Here is an 11,196-nt window from a genome sequence, read left to right on the forward strand (position 1 = left end):
ATCCGACGGACGGAGTGTTGGTACTTGGAGGAGGCGACCGACAGCTGAGACCATTAACGCCATAGGGAAGGGCATGAAAGGCGGAGAGAAACTGCGTCCCTGGGTAGACATTAGCGTGGTCTGGACGAGAGACGCCGAGGGGGACCACGGATTAACGTCCCATCCGACGGACGGAGTGTTGCGCTTGAAATCCACAATTCATTCAAGCAGGAATCGGACAGTCTCTGAAAATTCTCTGGAACCACCAGGTTTTGAACCCGAGCCCCTCGGGGTAGACTTTGCGTCCACTCCGGAGTAGTTGAACCAGTGAGCCAGGGCCGGTCTGGCCAGGTCGGCTATCGCCGTGGGCTCCGAGCGTAGGGGCTCCCCACAAGGCTCGCGTCTATCGTTAAGCGTATTCGATTTGTGTAATAAAATAGACTCAAAGTTTTTAAGCAATTATGACATTATGCGTTTTTTATTTGCTGCTTTATTTACAGAATACTCAGAGTGAAAATATTATGTACAAATAAATAACATAATGTTGCGAGAAAATGAAAAAGAACCTGGTGGTTTTTTAAAGGGATATTCGAAAAAGTTATTTTAGAAGTTTCTTTTATATTTCTTTGCATTTTCAAAGGACATAACTGCTAAACAGATAAGTGAACCGTAGCACAGTCTTTAATTTTTTTAAGGTGAGAAATTCTCACTTTCCATAGCATTTTTTGCGAATTTGCTATTTAATTCGCTTTATTTTAGCTTGAACTAGCTTTTAAGAGAGCCAAAATCCATTTCCGGGCAAGTAATTTCCTAAAATTTTCCGGGGGAAAACCCCCATTTAGGAGGGCCCCCATCATGAGCCCCAGCCGAGAATGATAGAAAATACACTAGAGAGAATGATAGACTTCCTGAGTAGGCCGCCATAGACAACCGTTATGCAGAATACAGAGGCTGGAAAATTTTTCAGAGGAGTTATTAAGGGGAGAGGGTCATTTTTGGTGGATTTTTTTGGAAAAGGAACTCTCTGCTGTGCATCCCCGGAACATTTCGAGGGGGGGGGGGTGGTTAGGGGTTGAATCCTCTCGCTCGCTACGGCCTTGCCTATGCAAATTGAAACGCGGGGATTTGCTGCGGTCTGCATTGGCACTTTCCAATCATCTTGGTTTTTCTGTGCTGCAATTTTTTTTAGCGAACTCGAGCCCCCATGGGCCCACTTTATTTCTCTCATTTCAACCTTTCTCTAAACAGTAGCGGATACAGAAAAAACTCGATGGGGGGGGGGGGCGCAAAAGATATCTTGAGTTACCTTTACTTTTATTCTAATAAAAAATAATCAAGTCACATGCAGTGTTTTAGAAAATTTTAGTTAAGTTGTGCGGGTGACTCCGTAAAAGTTTATCACCGTGGCTAGTCCCGGTATGCTTAAACAAAATTTTAGTTACATTTATTCCACACATACTCAAGACAATGGCATATTATGATATAAAAAAGTTAGAATTGTGGTTCTGCAGTATTTGGCAATACGAGCGGGCCCGCAAGGGAGGGCACCCCCCATCTGTACCCGCCACTGTCTCTAAATAGATATCGCTAGAGTCGCCCTGAGGACGCAGGTTATAAACTAGGGAAAATGTTATCAGTTTTTATTTTGTCATCGATTACCTGGTGGTAAATCCCAGGAGATACGGAATCGCAAATAGAACGCTGCAGAACATATACAGTTAACATTAAGAGGGGTTTTCAGATTGCCTACACAGAGAGTAGTTACTTCATCATACTCTGGAATGATTCCGGCTCTGAGGGTTCAGCTTCGTGGAGCAGACCTGACGCGAGGTTGATTTGACCCAGCATCTAAACCTTTGCTTCCTTATGTGCTTCATAGATTTTTGTTTATGCGATTCTTTTTTGCTATTTTTTCTGGAGTAGTGACTGATCTTGCCCGACCATTGCACGGATCATGATCTAAGCTCCCCCGACCAAATTTAAATTCATTTGTCCACTTGGTAGCAGTTTAATATGAAGGAGCAGCAGTATCGGATACAGAAAAAACTTAAGGTGGGGGGCGAAAAAGATATTTTGAGCTACCTTTGCTTTTATCGTAATAAACAATAATCAAGTTACATGCATATTTTAAGATAGTTTTATTTACACTGATTATACGCATATACAAGACAATGCCATCTTATGATATAAAAAAGTTATCATTGTGGTTTTGCCAGAGGCGGATACAGAAAACTCTCAAGGGGGGGGCGCAAAAGATATATTGAGTTGCCTTTACTTTTATCGTGATAAAAAGTAAACAAGTCACAGGCAGAGTAAAATAAAATTTTAATTAAAGTAATCATACAGATATATAAGACAATGCCATCTTATGATATAAAAAAGTCATAATTCTGGTTCTGCAATGCTTGGCAATACGGCCGGACGCCTCAAGGGAGGGGCGCGCGCCCCCCGCGCCCCCCGTCTGTATCCGCCACTGGGTTTTGCAATGTTCCACAATGCGGGCGGACCCGCAAGGGGGGGCGCCCCCTGCAACCCCTCATATGTATCCGCCAATGACAATGAGGAGCAGATTCCCCCAGTGTATTCTGGAAATCGGCATGCATGTCCTTTGCTTTCACACCTTTCTTAACTAAGCACTTAGTCACTGCTAGAATCTCGATTTTTGCCATCTTCGCAGATCACGGCGCGGGAACAACGACTGAGCCACGTCACCGCCACAGCTCTCTTTCACGAGCACTGACGTGACATGCGTTTACTGGAAACAGTCCAATGGACATCACGTGAACGACTCGTTGCGCTAGCGCTTTAAGACACGTAGTGGCGATTATGAACATTTCTATGCGTAAATTTTCGGTTCGTTTCTAGGTCAAAGCAAATATTTTTTCCGCGGAATTCACGCATTTTACGGGGATTGGGTGGGTGTGGTGGTAACTGTGTTGGCTTCCCACTCAGTCGGTCCGGGTTCAAATTCTGACGGTGACAGATTTTTCAGAGACTGATCAATCCCCGATTGATTGCTTTTAGCACACTCCAAATGCACCACTCCGTACATCGGACAAGATGTTTTTTTTCCAGAAATGATATACATTTTGGGTCATAGAGCCTACCAAATTGCCATAGAGATTGATTCGCTGAAATTTGAAGGATACTATCGAAAAAATGCAATTAAATCAGCTTCACTTCCCCATATTGATTCGTACCTGGAATGCACGACCCCTTTCCTAAGGAGCTGTGCGATAACTGTGTTACCAACCTTAGAGAGTAAGGATCGCATAACCACTTATTCCAGTAGATAGGGGAGGGTAAGGGATGAGGTCCTCTCCAAGTAGAGGACGTGTTTGTTACAACGCACTTGGTATCGTTTCTGTATGTCAGAATGTCGTCGAGTTATACTCTCTCATTCCAACCTGTTCCGAAATTTCTGAAGCCCGCATGTGGCTTCCTTAAAAATATTTTCATACTCGTGCTCTTCTAAAGTAAATTATTAATATTTTTGATGTGTTCCAAGTGATTAAAATGATTATTATTTATAGTTAACGCTTTAAGAACATAAAGCAGTAACTATTAAGAATCCATCACTTAATATAGTTTCCATTTCCATAGATGTCCTGAAAGGACAGCCATTGTACATTATCCTCAATAATGAACGATATTTTCAGAACGAAGGCTGAATAAAAATAGTTGTAATAAATAATAAATTAATATGGCTCGATATTCTTCATTGTATCCAGTTGCGTTGTAAACTGTGTTTGAGGGTAGAATGTTTGGTAAACGAGGGAGAGGAAGGAAGAGAAGAGGATTTTTTTTGATAGAATGAAAGGAAGTAGGCCTTATTGTGAAATGATGAGGGAAGTCCTTGAAGGAAGGAGAGACTACCTGAATACTTCTGAATCTCTCCATGGAAACCTGCCTTGTTCGGTAGAATACTTTCAATAAAAAAACGATTACTTCAAATTCAATTTTTGCAGCATAATTGCTTGTGAATCTCGCTCGATACTTTTATGCTGAGTGCTTAGAAGATGAATTGATTTTAAAATCGAAGCCCAATAAATTCCTTAAACCTATATCAAATCCCAATTAAATTGCTCGTAAGTGAAAGGAAAATTACTCTATGCCCTCAATGGATGGAAAGTTTTGACACGACGCTTTTTTTTGGTATCATTTTAAATTCCTCTCCCCATGCGCCAACCTCGATGACTTAGATTCTCGCCAATGTTTACTTGACATGTGTAAGTGAACCTAATCTACCGGAAGTTATCATCGAGGCCCTACATAACGCTTGACGTCTACGAATCTAGCTTAATCCGGAGAGGCTAATCAACGGAAAGCTCCACTTTCTCACTGGGTTGAATTCTCCGTATTTACTCTGAACACATCTCCCATGCGTCCTCTTTGCATTAGTCTTTACATCAAATATTCCGCTCATGAGACTCGTGGCATTGTGGTCGAAGATATACACCTCAAATATTTGAGGATGAAAAAAAACTATGTACATACAAACAACAGTTTTGAGATTAACTGAGAGAGGTCGTGAAGTCTCGCTATTATGTATCAGGTGATATAAATTCCTCTTTTCAAAAAGTATAGAGGAGGACGTACCCCATTTCTCTAAACCTCGTGAAATTCTGGCTTCTAATTGGAAACCTAATTTCTCCCGTTGAAGTATCGACTGCCTTTAGCATAAAATTTGATGACGTCATGAACTCATGCTGCACGTCACCTGTTCTCAGACACTACCAGTCCTTTTATATGAGGGGTTAGTTTTTGTAAATATGCTCTCGAAAGCGAATCTCTGCTCTCATGAAAGCTTCTCCCCGGATGAGAAAATGAAGCAGAAGTCTAATGACGTCACCAACTCATGAAAAAGGGGTGACGACTTTAGCGTTTTCCTCATTGAAAGTTATGATTGTATGACTGCATGAGGAAGATTTTTTCATTCGTCTTAACTAATTTTTCCCTTCCATCTACCGAATTATTTCAAATAATGTCAGTTTTGGTTCTTAGTAAACAACCTTATTGGATTGCAGTAATATTTTACAAAGCTAGCTTTCTCTAAAATTGGTATAATTTGAGGGAGGCGTCAAATACATAAAATTTGAATAATAAGGACCACCATAAAGAGCAGTTGACTGTACCGATCAACCACTGGCGACTCATCAGCGGCATAAAATGGTGACCAGTTTCAGTATGACGACTAATTGTCCTATTCTGGGTAAATGGCACATTTTATCTTGGGGATTTACTCAATGAGAGCATTAAGCGAGTATCAACAATACGAAGGCGCAATCTAACTCTTTTTGAGATTGTTTCATACAGTTATTATGGCACATTTTCGTCCAAACTTAATTTTATTTAATGCTCTCAAAAAACCAAAGTTTTAAATAAAATGTCGATAAGGCTGGATATCCAAGTAAAACCGTTTTCATGGTAACTGCAATTAAGTGCACCTAAAAAAATGTTTGCGTAGCCATAGCTCAAGAACTAAGGAAGGAGTTTGAAATCCGTCGGATGAGTGCCAAAGGGTTACTTGGTGGGCTTGAGGTGCCGTGGGAAATCGACAATAAGATCTGACACACATGCAAGAATTTAACATATGGTTTGTTGGCCATCAAACTAACAGTCATTAAAGAAACAAAGAAGTGATTATAATCCTCAGGGAATATTTTTTAAGGTATCCAGGCCTATTTCGTGACATCAATGATGCAGATATATATCCTTTTTACGCCGCGGTGGCAACGGCCAAGCGGAGGGGAGATATAAGCTTGGTGCTTTGAGGATAGGCGCTGGTTGGGAAAATTTTTGGCACCCCTTCGTGTTAACAGTTCAATCAAAAATTGATGACCCTTGAGCGTAAACAAATTTTCGGCTTAGGGAGTTTTTTTTGGAATTTTTTATTGCTAGAAAAGGGCGTGATTAAAAGTTGATTTTATCTTCCGGCATTAAAAATACACAAAATCTCTAATCGCGTCAAAGTCACCATCCCTGCGAACCCAACGAAGGGCCACGAACCTTTAACCAAGCGATAAATCTGGTTACTACCTCGCAAGGCGCCTCAATAGACATGTCGTGGAGGTGTTTGGACACCAGCCGTTGTCGTGTGGCGCAGCGACTCATTAGACATCTGCAGTTTATCACCTAAAATTTCTTTCATTTTTGCCCTTTGGTTCCCGGATTATCGCACATACAGAACCCCAGTCAAACAATTTTGGTGGCACGCGGGTTGCATACGCTCAATATTTTTCGATCAATTTCACTCGCCGTAAAAGGATATAATTCTTTAGATAAGCTTCAAACTTCATCGATATGACTTTGAATGCTATATTTATCACTGTTTATTGCGAAAACAGGCTTAGTAGCATTGGTTTCTCCAAACCTAAATCTTATATCGATAGCTATAAGTGCTGAGAACACGTATCTTAAAATTCGGCCGATTTGACACAGGTATCATAGACAAAATTTAATAACATTAAATAATAAAATTCAAGCAAAAAACCACTCTTGTTGGCAAATGTATGCTTCTTTTTATCAGTTTTATGAATTCTTGGTTTTTCATTTTAGTGTACAGTTAGAAAAAATTAATCGTTTCTTTGCTCTCCTGAAAGGTTGCTATTTTTGAGATACGTGTTGTTAGAACTTAACCCTCGATATCTCAGTGCTTCTGTCTAAATGCAAACTAAACCAGTGTCTTATTTAATGAAGTGTATGGTTTTCCGATGAGTGCGAATTGACCAGTATAGGTAACCCGCTGACCATCAAAGTAAACTCAACCCCCCCTTATCGAAGAATATTTCCAGCCACCTACGTGCCTGAATGAGGAAAGTGGAAGGTATTAAATTCGAAAAGGAGAATAAAAATTTTGGTGCTGCAGTAAATCCAGCCAGGCTCCTCAAATCTCCTTTCCCACTGCCATCTTCATTTCTTCCACTTGTCTGGCTACACGGCCACTCGGTGGCGGATCTATGGGGGCTATAGACCCATTGGGTATAAGCATCAGTGGCGCAGCGAGGGGGGGGGGGTTTGGGAGATAAACCCCCCCCCAGAGCTCACAGAAATTTTTAAGTTAAATCTTTTTTACTTAATGTGATTAATATTGCTTATAGAAGAGTGTGAGGATTAATAAAATATCCCTCAGAAGGCCGTAAAAATCACAATTTTGAACCATTTATCTTAATTTTTTCTGGCGGAAGGCCTCCGCACCTCCCGCTTACCCTGGCGGGTATGCAATTACCCCAATCCCCCCAGTATTAGTTGCGCCCCCTCGCCTTAATTCCTGGATGCGCCCCTGATAAGCATACACTAGATAAAATTTTTGGAGGTTGCAACTTTGGATAAAAGCATTTAGTTACATTTTCCGATATGTTTACCTACTTTAACGATTTGAAACACAAATTAGCCCTAAACTGCGTGCCACAGCACAGTGAGGATATGGGATACGACGCAGAAAGATTTCAATCCGCGAAGTATTTATAACGCATAGGAAGGAGACGACAGAGGCGTAGCGAGGGGGGAGATCCGGGGGGTCCGGACCCCCCCAAATAAAAATACAATCACTTTGCTTCCTATAAAGGAAAGAAAACAAATTTTTGAAAAATAATGATTTCACAAAATATTTATTTGAAAAACGAAGATTTTTCGCTTATGAAAAGTGTTCTAATTTTTTTAAAACCCTCTAATTAGTACAATGTTCGCGCGTCACGCCTGTTTTTTCTGATAGTCCCTAAAAGAGAAATTTTCCATTTTACCAAATTTTCTGTTAGCTGGGTGAATGGAAAATAACTGTCACAAGTTTCATTTATTCCTGAATTCTTGTACATTACAGTCACTTCAGTAACTATTTATTTCCCCAACGCTTGATTTGATGGCCAATCTTCATCTTTGCCACAATATGGAAATAAATTTAGGCAGTATTTTCATTTCACATCTGTCAGAACCCATTATGTACTTGATTCCAAATTTGTCCGGTTTATTTGGAATATACCATACGCATGTGCATGAAAGGGCATCTGCATTTAATTGGAAAGAGCTGTGCATTTACTGTTAGACCGAAGTCACCATGGGATTCACTATCTTGGACTTGGGAACTGGAATCATTGCTTCCATTACATGCAGATGATGATGGATTGGTCAGATGGTCCCTGAACTGATGTTTCCGATTCACTGACTGACATTCCAGACTGATTTTCACTTCTTCTCACAGATTCTTCTGATTCACTGACAACTATTTGAATGGCGACGGTTCTCTTCCCTTCATATCTTTCTCGACTTCTTACTTTCTTCCTCAACTCGCTACTGACATGCATGCGAAAAAAATCTACAAACGAAAGTGCAGTATAGTAGAGTCTTCCCCAGTTGCATTGGAGGTATAGAGAGCTGGAGAGCATTTGAAACGCATTCAAAAGGATAAAAATTTCAGAAGTAACGCTAATGGCCGTTCGAAAGGCAGGGGCTCAGCTGCCAACCATGTGCTGATTCGTATCTTCCAAGAACTTGCAGTAATACTTTTTCCCTATATCCTATGTGTGGATTCCAAGGGTAGGATATACAGTAGAATTTCTCACTCCAACCAATTCCCCCGCTCTCTCAAAAGGAGACAGGATTTTGCCCTGGGGCATAGTGTGCAGTCCACCCGCCCCAAACCCTGACAGGGTTAGGCGGGACACCCGGCAAAGGGTAAGACCGAGATACAATACCATCAGGCCAGAAAAATGAAAGTGATTTGGTTTGGGCCCCCCAATACTTTTTGTGGGTTGGCATCCCTGCTGATAAACATACATATTTTCTATTATTTTCTGATTCCCTTACATTATTTGGAATTCAAACAAATTAAATCATTCCACTTTGGTCAAATATCTGCAGATAATAATACATATATGCATTTCCAAACATTTACATGAACAATGAATATAACGCTCATCTAAAAACAATAAAACAAGAGCCATAAATACAATGTAAAACAAAAAGAACTGAAATTTTCACATCCGATTTCTGCTTTGGTTCATTCCCAACATTAGGTGAAAATTTTAACTAGCTGTACATGGACCTGAAGGTCTACATACAATCCACAACACCACACAGATTCTAGCAAGTTTTCAGTCAATACTGATTATTTCACACAACCAAAATTAGCTCAATATGAAACCCATTCTTATACACATCAATGATTCACAGAAAAATGCAGTGAAACATGAAGCAATCGTTAATACGTGGGGAAGAATATATATGTAACTGACAGAGTGAAAGAATTTATAAATCTTTTGGTCTTATATACATAACTCACATAATAGGTCAACAGAACATTTCACTCCTATCATTGCAGATCATGAGAACTTGAAAAACTACTGAAACACTTTAATATGTATGTTTACAGTGAGAATCACCTCTTTCAAAAAAATATACCCTCTCCCAAAAGCCTCAAACTGTCTATGATCTACATTTGCTCTATAACTTCAGAACCTTGTTAATTGGTTATTCAGTTCTGATAAATTTCATTTGAATTCTAGAAACTGCATAACCTATTGGAAATTTAATCTCAATGTTTAGAAATGCACCAACCTACTTTCAAGACTTCATCTTTATTGAAAGATATACTTCCACCGCTCACAGACTACAGAGAGAAACTTAGCAAGTACTTGATTCTTGGTGCAAATTTTATTTAAGGCTATAATACCTTTAATTGACATTAAATATCTGCTTCCACATAATATTAACATGTTTCTCTTCTAGTATATTTTTGACAAAATATAAGCACACTGTCATTATTGCAAGGCTAGAGAAGTTCAAGCTTGTTGGCCTTCCTAAAACTAACTTTTTATCGCTTACCTATCCCTTAGCAAGAATTTTTAGTTCATCATTACACCTGTAATTAGCATCCTAGTTTTTCATTACATTTCACTTCATGTCTTCTACGTATTACTTTCAACTTTACAGCAGACTCCCACACTTATTCTAACATATCTTCCTCATCAATCCTAACAATCATTAACTCTTAAGTCATGTCCTGTATGACAGTGGAAAACACAGTGGGTCTTAAGACCATGTTGATCAATAGTCGTTGCTTTCAACAATCAAATCAAATGCCTCGTGGAATACATAGATGCAAATGGCACAAAGTAGTTATTCATGCTTCTGACCTTGTTCCACCAATTTTAAAAATCTGAAAAAAATTAGGTATATACTTTGATGTACAAGTAATGACACATATTTTTTTTCGGTGAGCATTTGTTTTCTAAAATTTGTTATTTAATTTAGAAATTTCAACGTAGAATTATAGTTTTCCGTCAAAACATTTTGCAAAAATCAGGATAGTAGTACGTAATGGCATACATGTACATTTCATAAAATCAAGAAAACGTTTTCCCAAAAATAAAAACTGGGGATATGGTTAAAAAACTAAAAATTGTGTTTCAATTTTTTTGGAGTTAATTGCCATTGCTGAGGCCTAAAACTTTGGGAAAACACATAATTGCTATGCGCTATAAGTGTATACTTTTTATTTTCCAAATATCTGGGGGCACTTTTCACCATCTTAACCGGCTAGACCCTTTCTGGATTATATGAGGAGAGTTCAATAAGCATTGCAACACATTTTTTTCTGAACTACGGGTTGTTTTATTCAGCATCAAAATACACCATGTTGTTATGTACGTCGCCTCCTCTTCTAGCTGTGAGTATCTGGGCGGAAGCTGTCACGGTACTTTATGGGATCCTGGAGGCTGACATTGGAGCATCCGAGGGTCACGCTTAGAGTGAATGGGAGATTTTAAGGTCCAGCTGCTCATTTCTAGGTGGTCTGGTCCACTGGTCAGGCATCATAATTTTGGCAGACGTCCTCCCAACCTGTGTTGGGATTTATGTGTGAAATGTGAAATAAGGGGTTTTTGCTTAATTGGCAGCCTGCACACTGGCAAAGTGTTGCAGTTGCTCTCCCTGGGAAAACTGTTTCCGTGGGAATCCTTCGCAAAGGACCCTTCTCATGCCACCCACTGCAGCCTCCTGGTCCAGAGAGTCATATGAATACCCCAGAATTTACTCCGGGAAACTGTACTTGGGGAACATCTCCCAGGTGCAGCTGAAGGCTCTGCTTAATAAACCAGGGCCAGGGCTTAATAAACATCTTCCATAGCCAACGCTTAAGTTTTTACTCTTTGGTGCCTATAACCAATCTTCGAGACTTCGGCCGAGCCACTCGGGTCAGAGATCTATATTTGTTATTCTATG

This window comes from Ischnura elegans, chromosome 1 (assembly GCF_921293095.1).
Source record: "Ischnura elegans chromosome 1, ioIscEleg1.1, whole genome shotgun sequence".
NCBI lineage: Eukaryota > Metazoa > Arthropoda > Insecta > Odonata > Coenagrionidae > Ischnura > Ischnura elegans.